At 45.8% G+C, this 10412-nt stretch overlaps 1 long non-coding RNA gene across 1 annotated transcript; it reads right to left on the bottom strand.

The window, feature by feature from the left end:
• Positions 1-7034: 7034 nt before the first annotated feature.
• LOC308175216 lies at positions 7035-8159 on the bottom strand. The gene is made up of 3 exons (XR_013937943.1): positions 8035-8159; positions 7800-7915; positions 7035-7689 (listed from the first exon to the last, which is right to left on the bottom strand). It is a non-coding gene; the product is annotated as an uncharacterized lncRNA (long non-coding RNA).
• Between the last annotated feature and the right edge of the window lie 2253 nt (positions 8160-10412).

Raw genomic sequence — 10412 nt, 5'->3', positions numbered from 1 at the left:
CATGGTCAGACATGCCTAGATGAGCTAGCGGACTAGCCTTGTAAGCACGTTTGATGTTGGTGTATACCTTATCCAGTGTTTTTTCTCCTCTCGTTGCACATTTCACATGCTGATAGAACTTGGGTAGTACTGCCTTCAGGTCGACATGATTAAAGTCCCCCGCTATGATGTGAATAGCCTGTGGATCAGTGCTTTGTTGGCTACTAATGACTTCATATAGTCGCGCCAATGCTACTTTGCTGTCTGCGCTAGGTGCTATATACACACATGTAATTAGCACCGCGTTAAACTCCCTAGGGAGGTATGTGGGTCGGCATTTAACAGTCAAGTATTCCAGGTCTGGGGAGCAGTGGCTACTTACAGTTTTCGTGTTTAAGCACCAGCTGTCCTTCGTAGATATAATGAGGCCGCCTCCGCGGGTCTTCTCACTAAGCAGCGTTCGGTCAGCGCGGTGCAACGTACGCCCCTCCAAGCTAACAGTAGCGTCCACAATGTTGTCAATTAGCCAGGTTTCGGTCAGAATAATCACACAGCTATCCCCTATGATGTTGTTTTTGGCCACCTGTAGTCTCAGTTCATCCATCTTGTTCGTCAGGGATCTGACGTTAGAGAGGAAAATGCTTGGCAAAGCTGGTTTGTTTGGGCTTCTCCTCAGCCTTGCTAGCAGGCCTCCCCGGCGGCCTCGCCGTTTCCTACGGTCTCGCCGCCGGCGTTTCCGCCTCAGGGAGGGGACTGTGAACCAGGGCTCTCCCGGTAGCATGGCGATGTACTTGTCAATTCTGTATTGCTCCAGGAAATCCGCCGTAACTATCTTGTCGTTTTGCGTGCCGACTTCTAATAAGTCGAGCCTGCTGTAGGTACTATATACATAACTGTTCCCTATAAGTACTAAAAAAAAAGTGAACATACAAATGTTCTTAAAAACACAATGAAACACCAGTGTGGTAGCCCCCCCAGCTGCGGCGACTAAGCGCGCGGCCATCTTGGGCCATCTTGGGCCATCTTGGGAATGTAAGGTCTCCCAGGGTTCTACTGTGGAATGTAGGGTCTCCCAGGGTTCTACTGTGGAATGTAGGGTCTCCCAGAGTTCTACTGTGGAATGTAGGGTCTCCCAGAGTTCTACTGTGGAATGTAGGGTCTCCCAGGGTTCTACTGTGGAATGTAGGGTCTCACAGAGTTCTACTGTGGAATGTAGGGTCTCCCAGAGTTCTACTGTGGAATGTAGGGTCTCCCAGAGTTCTACTGTGGAATGTAGGGTCTCCCAGAGTTCTACTGTGGAATGTAGGGTCTCCCAGGGTTCTACTGTGGAATGTAGGGTCTCCCAGGGTTCTACTGTGGAATGTAGGGTCTCCCAGGGTTCTACTGTGGAATGTAGGGTCTCCCAGGGTTCTACTGTGGAATGTAGGGTCTCCCAGAGTTCTACTGTGGAATGTAGGGTCTCCCAGGGTTCTACTGTGGAATGTAGGGTCTCCCAGGGTTCTACTGTGGAATGTAGGGTCTCCCAGGGTTCTACTGTGGAATGTAGGGTCTCCCAGGGTTCTACTGTGGAATGTAGGGTCTCCCAGGGTTCTACTGTGGAATGTAGGGTCTCCCAGGGTTCTACTGTGGAATGTAGGGTCTCCCAGGGTTCTACTGTGGAATGTAGGGTCTCCCAGGGTTCTACTGTGGAATGTAGGGTCTCCCAGGGTTCTACTGTGGAATGTAGGGTCTCCCAGGGTTCTACTGTGGAATGTAGGGTCTCCCAGGGTTCTACTGTGGAATGTAGGGTCTCCCAGGGTTCTACTGTGGAATGTAGGGTCTCCCAGGGTTCTACTGTGGAATATAGGGTCTCCCAGGGTTCTACTGTGGAATGTAGGGTCTCCCAGGGTTCTACTGTGGAATGTAGGGTCTCCCAGGGTTGTGCAGCTAACTGCAGCAGGATCAGATGTTCAGCTGCTGGTGTCAACAGCAATGATAAGACTCAACATGGGGTCAGACTTCTACAGACCTCTACATGATATAATGTGTCTATCTGTGAAGAGGAGGAGCATTAAGTCTACATATATATATATATATATATATATATATATATATATATATATATATATACTATATACATACATACACAGTACCAGTCAAAAGTTTGGACATACTTCCCCATTTAATTGACTGGTTCAATTGAATGGGAAAGTGTGTCCCAACTTTTGACTTTAACTTTATATTCAGATTCAGATTCAGATAACGTTTATTGCCATTATGCTTGACACATATAGGAATTTGCTTTGGCATTACAGAAGGTGCATTTATGCTTTTTTCACATATATATGAACAAAACAAGTACAATACAAATGCAAAAACAGGCAAAAACAGGACAACACAGGACATGGATTGTGCTGTAAATAAAGTGCAGTGCAGAGTTATTCAAGGTCTAGTGCATGTTCAGTCCTGGGCAGACTTGGAGGCGGGGGGGAGGGGGAAGCCAGAGTCATTTAGCAGCCTGGCGGCTGAGGGGAAGAAACTGAGCCTGTGGCGGGCCTTCAGTGCCTTAGGCAGCCGCAACCTTCTTCCAGAGGGAAGCAGGGTGAGGTGGAAGGGGTCGGCCATGATCTTTCTTGCTCTCCTCAGAGCCCGGGGGCCCTATTATGCACTTCATAAGTCTTAAGCAATAAGACGAGGCGGTAGATCTAAACTTAAGACGTGGAGGCGTGGTCAAGGCCACTTTGCTATTATGCGTGCGGTAGTGGGCGCCTAAGACCCGGCGCTAAGCCCAGAAATTAGTCATGGGTGTGTTTTGGGCTTCTTCTCAATCAACCCAATCAGCGTGCCAGGTGCCATTCCCTTTAAGAACCGGCTGCGTTAAGTCATAAGCGCTATGCTATTATGCAGTTCATAGTCGCTAGACTTCATGCACGTTTTGAAACACGAGCGCGCCTCCGCGGTTTGCGCATGCGCGCTGACCCACTTCGGGTCGGTCGGCGCGCATGCGCAAACCGCGGAGGCGCGCTCGTGTTTCAAAACGTGCATGAGGTCTAGCGCCTAAGAACTTTTCAAACCACTTCTTAGCGCTAGGCGCAAAGTCAGATCGCATAATAGCAGGGGCGCCTAGCGCACTTCATTAACATATGAACACTCTCACAATGAGTAATATATGCACGGGAGTCTTACGTCTTATGTGTGGGCGCCTAGCGACACCTGCATAATAGCAGTAGCGCGTATGAAGCGCATAATAAGGGTGGCGGTAGGTCTTAACCTGGCGGTGCGTCTTAATTAAGACTTAAGACGGCAAGTTAAGAAGTGCATAATAGGGCCCCTGGTGTCATGCAAGGAGTTGAGGGAGGGCAAGGGACAGCCGATCACCCTCTCTGCTGAACGTATCACCCGCCGCAACTTGGCCTTGTCCTTGGTTGTTGCAGCAGGGAACCAGGTGATGATGGAGTGGGTGAGGATGGACTCTATGATGGCCGTGTAAAACTGGACCATCATGGACCTCGGCAGCCTGAATTTCCTCAGCTGCCGGAGGAAGAACATCCTCATATATATATACAGTATTTTAAAGAAGACACAAGAAGCCAACAGAAGCCATTATATTACATTATAGTTATAGTGAAACTTTATATATATGTTTATAGAATGTTTCACTATAATTCTAATGTAATAATAATTACCAATAATGGCTTCTGTTGGCTTCTTGTGTCTTCTATAAAATAATGATACAAAGATAGAAACTGACAGTAAAAAACACTTATCAGAAACCATTATCACCTTCTCCTTAATGAGCTTAAAAACCAATCAATCCTCAACAATAAAAACTTCACCACCACTTCAACACCTGCCCACTGTACCACATACGCATCTGTGCAATAAAAAATAAAAATAAAAAGCGCTCCCCACATTCAGACACATGAGGATAACACTGTAACACACATTCAGACACATATGAGGATAACACTGTAACACACATTCAGACACATATCAGGATAACACTGTAACACACATTCAGACACATATTAGGATGTAACACTGTAACACACATTCAGACACATATCAGGATAACACTGTAACACACATTCAGACACATGAGGATAACACTGTAACACACATTCAGACACATATCAGGATAACACTGTAACACACATTCAGACACATATCAGGATAACACTGTAACACCCATTCAGACACATATCAGGATAACACTGTAACACACATTCAGACACATATCAGGATAACACTGTAACACACATTCAGACACATATCAGGATAACACTGTAACACACATTCAGACACATGAGGATAACACTGTAACACACATTCAGACACATATGAGGATAACACTGTAACACACATTCACACATATCAGGATAACACTGTAACACACATTCAGACACATATGAGGATAACACTGTAACACACATTCACACATATCAGGATAACACTGTAACACACATTCAGACACATAACAGGATAACACTGTAACACACATTCAGACACATATCAGGATAACACTGTAACACACATTCAGACACATATCAGGATAACACTGTAACACACATTCAGACACATATCAGGATAACCCTGTAAAGGCGGCTACACACTAGACGATTTTAACCCCGATTTAGCTGTCGCCGACCAGTTTTTGCGGTCGGCGACAAAATCCTCCAGTCGTTGCAAACCCGGGGACGCGCCGTCTCCGACGCTCGTTTAATGTGACAGGCTCAGAGACGCAATCGGAGGACCGCCGATCCCGTCGTTAGGGCCGTCGCAGGGCTCCAGATCTTTTCAAACATGTTTCATTTTATCGGCAGACGGAATCTACATTCTGCTAGTCTGAGATGGGCAACGCCCCGTGTGGACAGCACAGCCAATGAGAGGTCGAGGAAATGCAGCGCGGAAGTGGACAGCACAGGTAATGAGAGGTCGAGGAAATGCAGCGCGGAGGAGGCGTGAAAGTAGAAATGGCTCCGAAGAAAAAAGTTGCCAGCGCTCGGTGGAGTGAACAGATGGAAGGAAGGCTCATTGAACTGTGGCAGGACCATCAGTGCCTGTTCGATTTGTCTTGCCCAGACTACCACAACCGTCTCGAAAAAGAGAAGAGCTGGAGAGAAATTGCTACGATCCTACAACAACCAGGTGAGCTAACAAGCTAGCTAGCGAAACTCGCTAAACACTAGTCTATAGCTTCACGTGAGCACTAGGCTATTTGAGCCTGCCCCGCAGGGTTGGAGAAATGGGATCACTATTACATGTGTCAGACATGTCCACCTCTACATCTAGATCTATGACAACAACAGTTGACATGTCAGCTATCCACCCCAGCTTGCCTGAAAATAAAGTCCAGCTGTAACAGCTAACAACAATATTATTAAACAATCAATATAGAGAGGGAGGAAAATGGATGGAGTGGGAGGAAGGAGAGAGGGAGTGAGAGGGGGGGAGGGAGAGAGATGGAGGAGGGAGAGACAGAGGTAGGGAGGGAGGGCAAGGGAGCATGTGCATTAAAATAAATATCTGTGCCCCAATTGTCCATTCTTCTGTTTGAAATGAGCACTTGGCTGATGATGGAACATAATTATGTTCATAACGCTCATGCATGCAAATACAATGACAATACCTCTTGTAATGTTTTTTTTTTCTTTTCAGTTGAGGAGGTGAAGACCAGGGCCACATCTTTGAGGACCCAATATACACGTCTGCTGAAACCACAGGCAAGTGGGAGTGGGACCAAGAATCCAACAAATCTACACAATAGCAAGAGCTCTCACGAACCACAAAACACTTCTTTCACATGTCTGCACGGTCACCTTGTGAATGTAGCATTTGATGGCATATTACACTTTTTTCTCTCCCTCCTCTATTCTAGCTTGGTGGGTCAATCCGAGACATGCTGGATGAAGAGGAACATGATGTCCAGTGTGACATGTCGGAGACTTCATCAAGATCTGTGGCATCAGTTGACACGTCAGCCATCATGCCTGAATCACGACCTGGTACCCCTTTTGATTCAGATGGTGAGGAAAGTCATCAGCCTCCCGCCTCATCCACTGCCAGCTTGCCTGTAAAGATGCCCTCAAAGAAACGCTGCAAAGAGAAACACACAGAGCGTGACATCGAGCTCCAGAAGCTTGCTACCTTAAAGGAGATGTCGGCAAAAGTCCTGGCTATCGGTGCCAAGCAGTGCGATAATCCAGAGGCTTCATTTGGAAATCAGGTTGCAATTGAACTTAGGCAAATAAATGACCCATCAATCAAAACAAGGGTCAAAAGAAACATCATGAACCTGCTGTATGATGCCCAGGACTCTGAAATGTATGCATCTCACCCACACACCTTGGCACCAACACAACCCCTACCACACCACCTTCAGTACATGCCACCTCAGGTTCCTCAGCCATCTTTTACTCAGAGGCTATACGACTCTGACAATTGACATGTAATTCAAGGCGTTTACAAAATCTGCACTACTATATTTGTTGTTTACAATTACTTTACACTATTTGTTAGCGTTGTTTTTTCATGCAGTTGCACTGCTTTTGAAGATACTTGTTGAAATGTTGACCTTGTTTTATGCCAGTTTTATGGCTGTGCCATGTTGTATTCAGGTTCACCGTGTTATTGATGAGTGAAACTGCTTTTGAAGATACACAAGAATGTTGACCTTGATTTATGCCAGTTTTGTTGCTGTGCCATTTTTTATTCAGGTATGTTTTGAGTTTTGAAAGAAACATCTGTACAATAAAATGTCAATGAGAAAAAAGCCTTTGCACTTTATTGAAAAAAGTAAGTATAAATTGTCATCACACATTCTTTGATTGTTCAGATTCCACATTGTGAGACATTAGGCCATTTATTTACACATGGTTGCCTTCCAATAGGCCTAAAACTAAACAGTGTCCTTGGCTTAAATGTGTTCCTCCTGCCATGGAACCTCACCCGCAGGCGAAGCTAAATAATCCTTAAGCAGGTTGCGTTGTTCTTTTGCACTGATTGTGGGGTTGCGTCCCCTTCCAGGCTCCACTGGCTGCAGATTTCCTGATCCATGTCTCCTCCAGCCTCCCTCGATGACCCTGTGGTCCGCATCCACCCAGTCTGCAAAGGCTGGTGGCATGTATGCCTCAGACCTGCACTCTCGGAGATAGTTGTGTATGCAGAGGGAGGCCATGGTTATCTTTGTAACCTTCTCCGGTTCAAGGCAGATGGTGGACCTAAACACCCTCAACCTGTTAGCCAGGATGCCAAAGGCATTTTCGACCACTCTCCGCGCCCTTGAGAGGCGGTAATTGAAAATGCGTTGGTCGTGGTCCATCTGTCGAAATGGATAGGGCTTCATCAGGTCCGTCCGTAGAGGTAGAGGGTATGCCTCATCCCCCACAAACATGTAGGGAACTACAGCACTGGAGTTGGGCAGTGGCTCAGGAGGCGGAACATTTAGGAGGCTCTGGTCCATTGCTTTTCTGAGGTCAGAGTGGGCAAACAGTCCAGCATCAGAGACCCTGCCCTGGGCGCCCACGTTGGCATAGATGAACTTATAGTTTGCATCCACGGCAGCCATCATGAGGACAGAGAACCTTGATTTGTAGTTGTAATATATACTACCACTGCTCGTTGGGGGTTGTATGTGTGCTTGCCGTCGAGGGCACCAAGGCAGTGCGGAAACTGCCATTTATCTTCAAAATCTTTGGCAATTGCTCGCCATTCAGCTTCCGATGCTGGTGTCTGAGGATAAAAGGGAGGAGAATATTAGATTGAACTGAAAAACAGGTTTGTATTGTAGGATTTAGAACACCGGGTTATGTCTGTAGTGCTCTGTGGTGACCAAAGCCTACCGTCAGGAAATCTTCCTTCAAGACCAGATGCAGGGCTTCGCAGGTCTCCACAACAATGCTGGACACAGTGCTGCTCCCAATTCGGTATTGGAAGCTGAGTGATTTGAAGGTTTCACCTTCATGAGAAAATAAAAGTTCAGCCAACATATAATGCACACATTTGAAATGTAGGCTATAATATGCTACAGTATTATAACATGATAATGTGAAATTGTTATGATATAGGCCTACCCACCGGTTGCCAAAAATCGAAGGGTCAAAGACAGACGCTCTCTTGCAGTAATTGCCCTTCTCATTTTGGTGTCCTGCTTTGTGATGAGGCAAACAACCTTCCCCAGCAGGTAATCAAACTCATCTTCTGTCATCCGTAGCAGCTCCCTGAACCCAGTCCTATCATTCATCTATTATTGGGAAGATGGGAGGGAGAGGAGCACAATATAGCCTATTAGAGCTAAAAATGTCAGCTGGCAAATATGCACAAAGTAATGTTTGCTCTAATAACACGTCATATTCTCAAATAGTAGTAGCTAGTCAGCTAGTGCTACACAACTTAGCAAGCTATTTAAACAGGCCAGTCTTGCTAAACATACCGTTTCTCAATCGGACTTACCTCCAACTCTCTCTGCAGAACTGACAACCCATGCTGTCCACGTCTCGCCAACCACTCTCTTGTCCAAATTCGACGTTTGGCCCTTTTCCTTTTCGGTTTTTCTGAGCAAATAAATGCACATGCAACAAGTGCAGCTAATTGTTGTTGCGTGTCAAGCTCCATCTTGTTTTGACAGCTGTCAACGTCTTGTCATCATGTGCTGATATCGCGACACTACAGCTTGGCGAATCGTCCTGACCAAGTGAAGAATCTTGTAGTCTGTGAGCCCCCGTCGTTGCCACATCCTGTAGTCTGCGCTGTGCTGCGACGTCTGCGCGCCGCTGAGACGCGGACACCAGCACGACGGTCGTTTAGTGTGAGAGGCTCAGCGATGTTACAACTTGAAAAGTCGTCTAGTGTGTAGCCGCCCTTAATAAATGACCCGTGTTGTCTTCAGTCTCAGCACTGTGTGCGTTTATTGATCCGCCATTTTAGTTCCACATCCTGTTCGTTGGGCTTCTTCTTCTTCTTCTCAGTTTGAAGGTTTGCGACCAACTTAAGGCGCATTACCGCCACCTAGCAGACTTGATTGATTGATTGATTGAAAACTTTATTAGAAGATTTGCAGAAGTAGGTACATGAAAGTACATATTACATACAAGGTCAACTAACAGGATAAAAACCCAAGAAAGCCACTGGCTTATTTCAATTGGGGTCCTTGATTCTCAATTCATCGTTACATGTAAGACCGACAAAAAAAACTAGTACTATCTACAAGATAATACAGACAAATAACTAGTACTATCTACAAGATAAACATACATCCAACATGGGAAGAACAATACAACAAAACATAAGGTATGTACAGCGGGTAGGACAGGTGGGGACATACACCACAGGTGGGGGCGGGGGACAAAACACAAAGTATGTACAGTGGGTAGTTCGGGCAGGGGGACAGACATATAATATGTACAATGGGTAGTTCGGGCGGGGGGACAAAACAACAAGTATGTACAGTTTTTGATTTAGAGGGTCCAGTTACGGATTGCAGCCTCCTGTAAATGTTTTTTGAGAGTGGTTTTGAAGGTGGGCAGTGTTTTGCACTCCTTTAAGATTATAGGAAGGGCGTTACACATTTTTACTGCATAGTTTGCAAATGAGTTTAACCCCTTGTTTGTGGTGCAACGCGGTTGAACGTGGTTCGTGGAGCTTCCTCTGGTATTGTATGTGTGGACGTTGTTCACTTTTTGGAAGTATGTTGACAGGTACTTGGGTGTCTTTGTGGTGTAGCGTATCTTGAAGACCAGGCCCAGTGCAAGCTGCTGCACTCTGTCAACTACTCGTAGCCAATCAAGGCTCAAAAAATGAGCAGCGGTTAGATGTGTCCTAGGGTTGAGGCCTAGCAGAAGCCTAACCAGTTTATTTTGGGCTGTCTGGAGTCTTGTTTTTTGGGCCTTTGTGGTTCTATAGTACCATGATGTTACGGCATAGTCGAAGTGACATTGAATGAGAGCTCCTGATAGGGTCCTCAGTGTGTTTTTACTGACAAGTGAGGATATCCTGTACAATAATCTAGTTCTATGGTTAACTTTTTTGATTACTTTTGCTGCCATTTTATCTCCGGAAAGATTTGCCTCTAAGATGGAGCCCAGGTATGTAATATCCTCTTTTCTTGTGATAGGGATGTTACCCACTTTTATTTTGTAATTTACAGCCTTTCTGAGTTTAGATGGGGATCCGTATAGGATGGTTTCAGTTTTACCTAGGTGTATTGATAGTTTATTGTCAGCTAGCCAGATGCAGATTCTACTCAGTTCAGTGCTTAGCGCTTTTTCCACCTGCAATATGTCCCTGTCAGAGACCAGCAGAGCCGAGTCATCCGCGAACAGGAACAAATTGCAATCACATGCTGATGACATGTCATTCACATATATGAATGACTGTGTATGGACCTGTTCGTTGGTCTCACGGGAATAGCTGACGTCTCTCCTAACCTAAGGCATCATATTTGTATTTTGTTTGTG

The sequence above is a fragment of the Nansenia antarctica genome, assembly GCF_963989245.1.
Source record: "Nansenia antarctica genome assembly, contig: SCAFFOLD_77, whole genome shotgun sequence".
Taxonomy (NCBI): Eukaryota; Metazoa; Chordata; class Actinopteri; order Argentiniformes; family Microstomatidae; genus Nansenia; species Nansenia antarctica.
The sequence above is the reverse complement of the archived record's forward strand: the minus strand, read 5'-3'. Positions and strand labels throughout refer to the sequence as shown.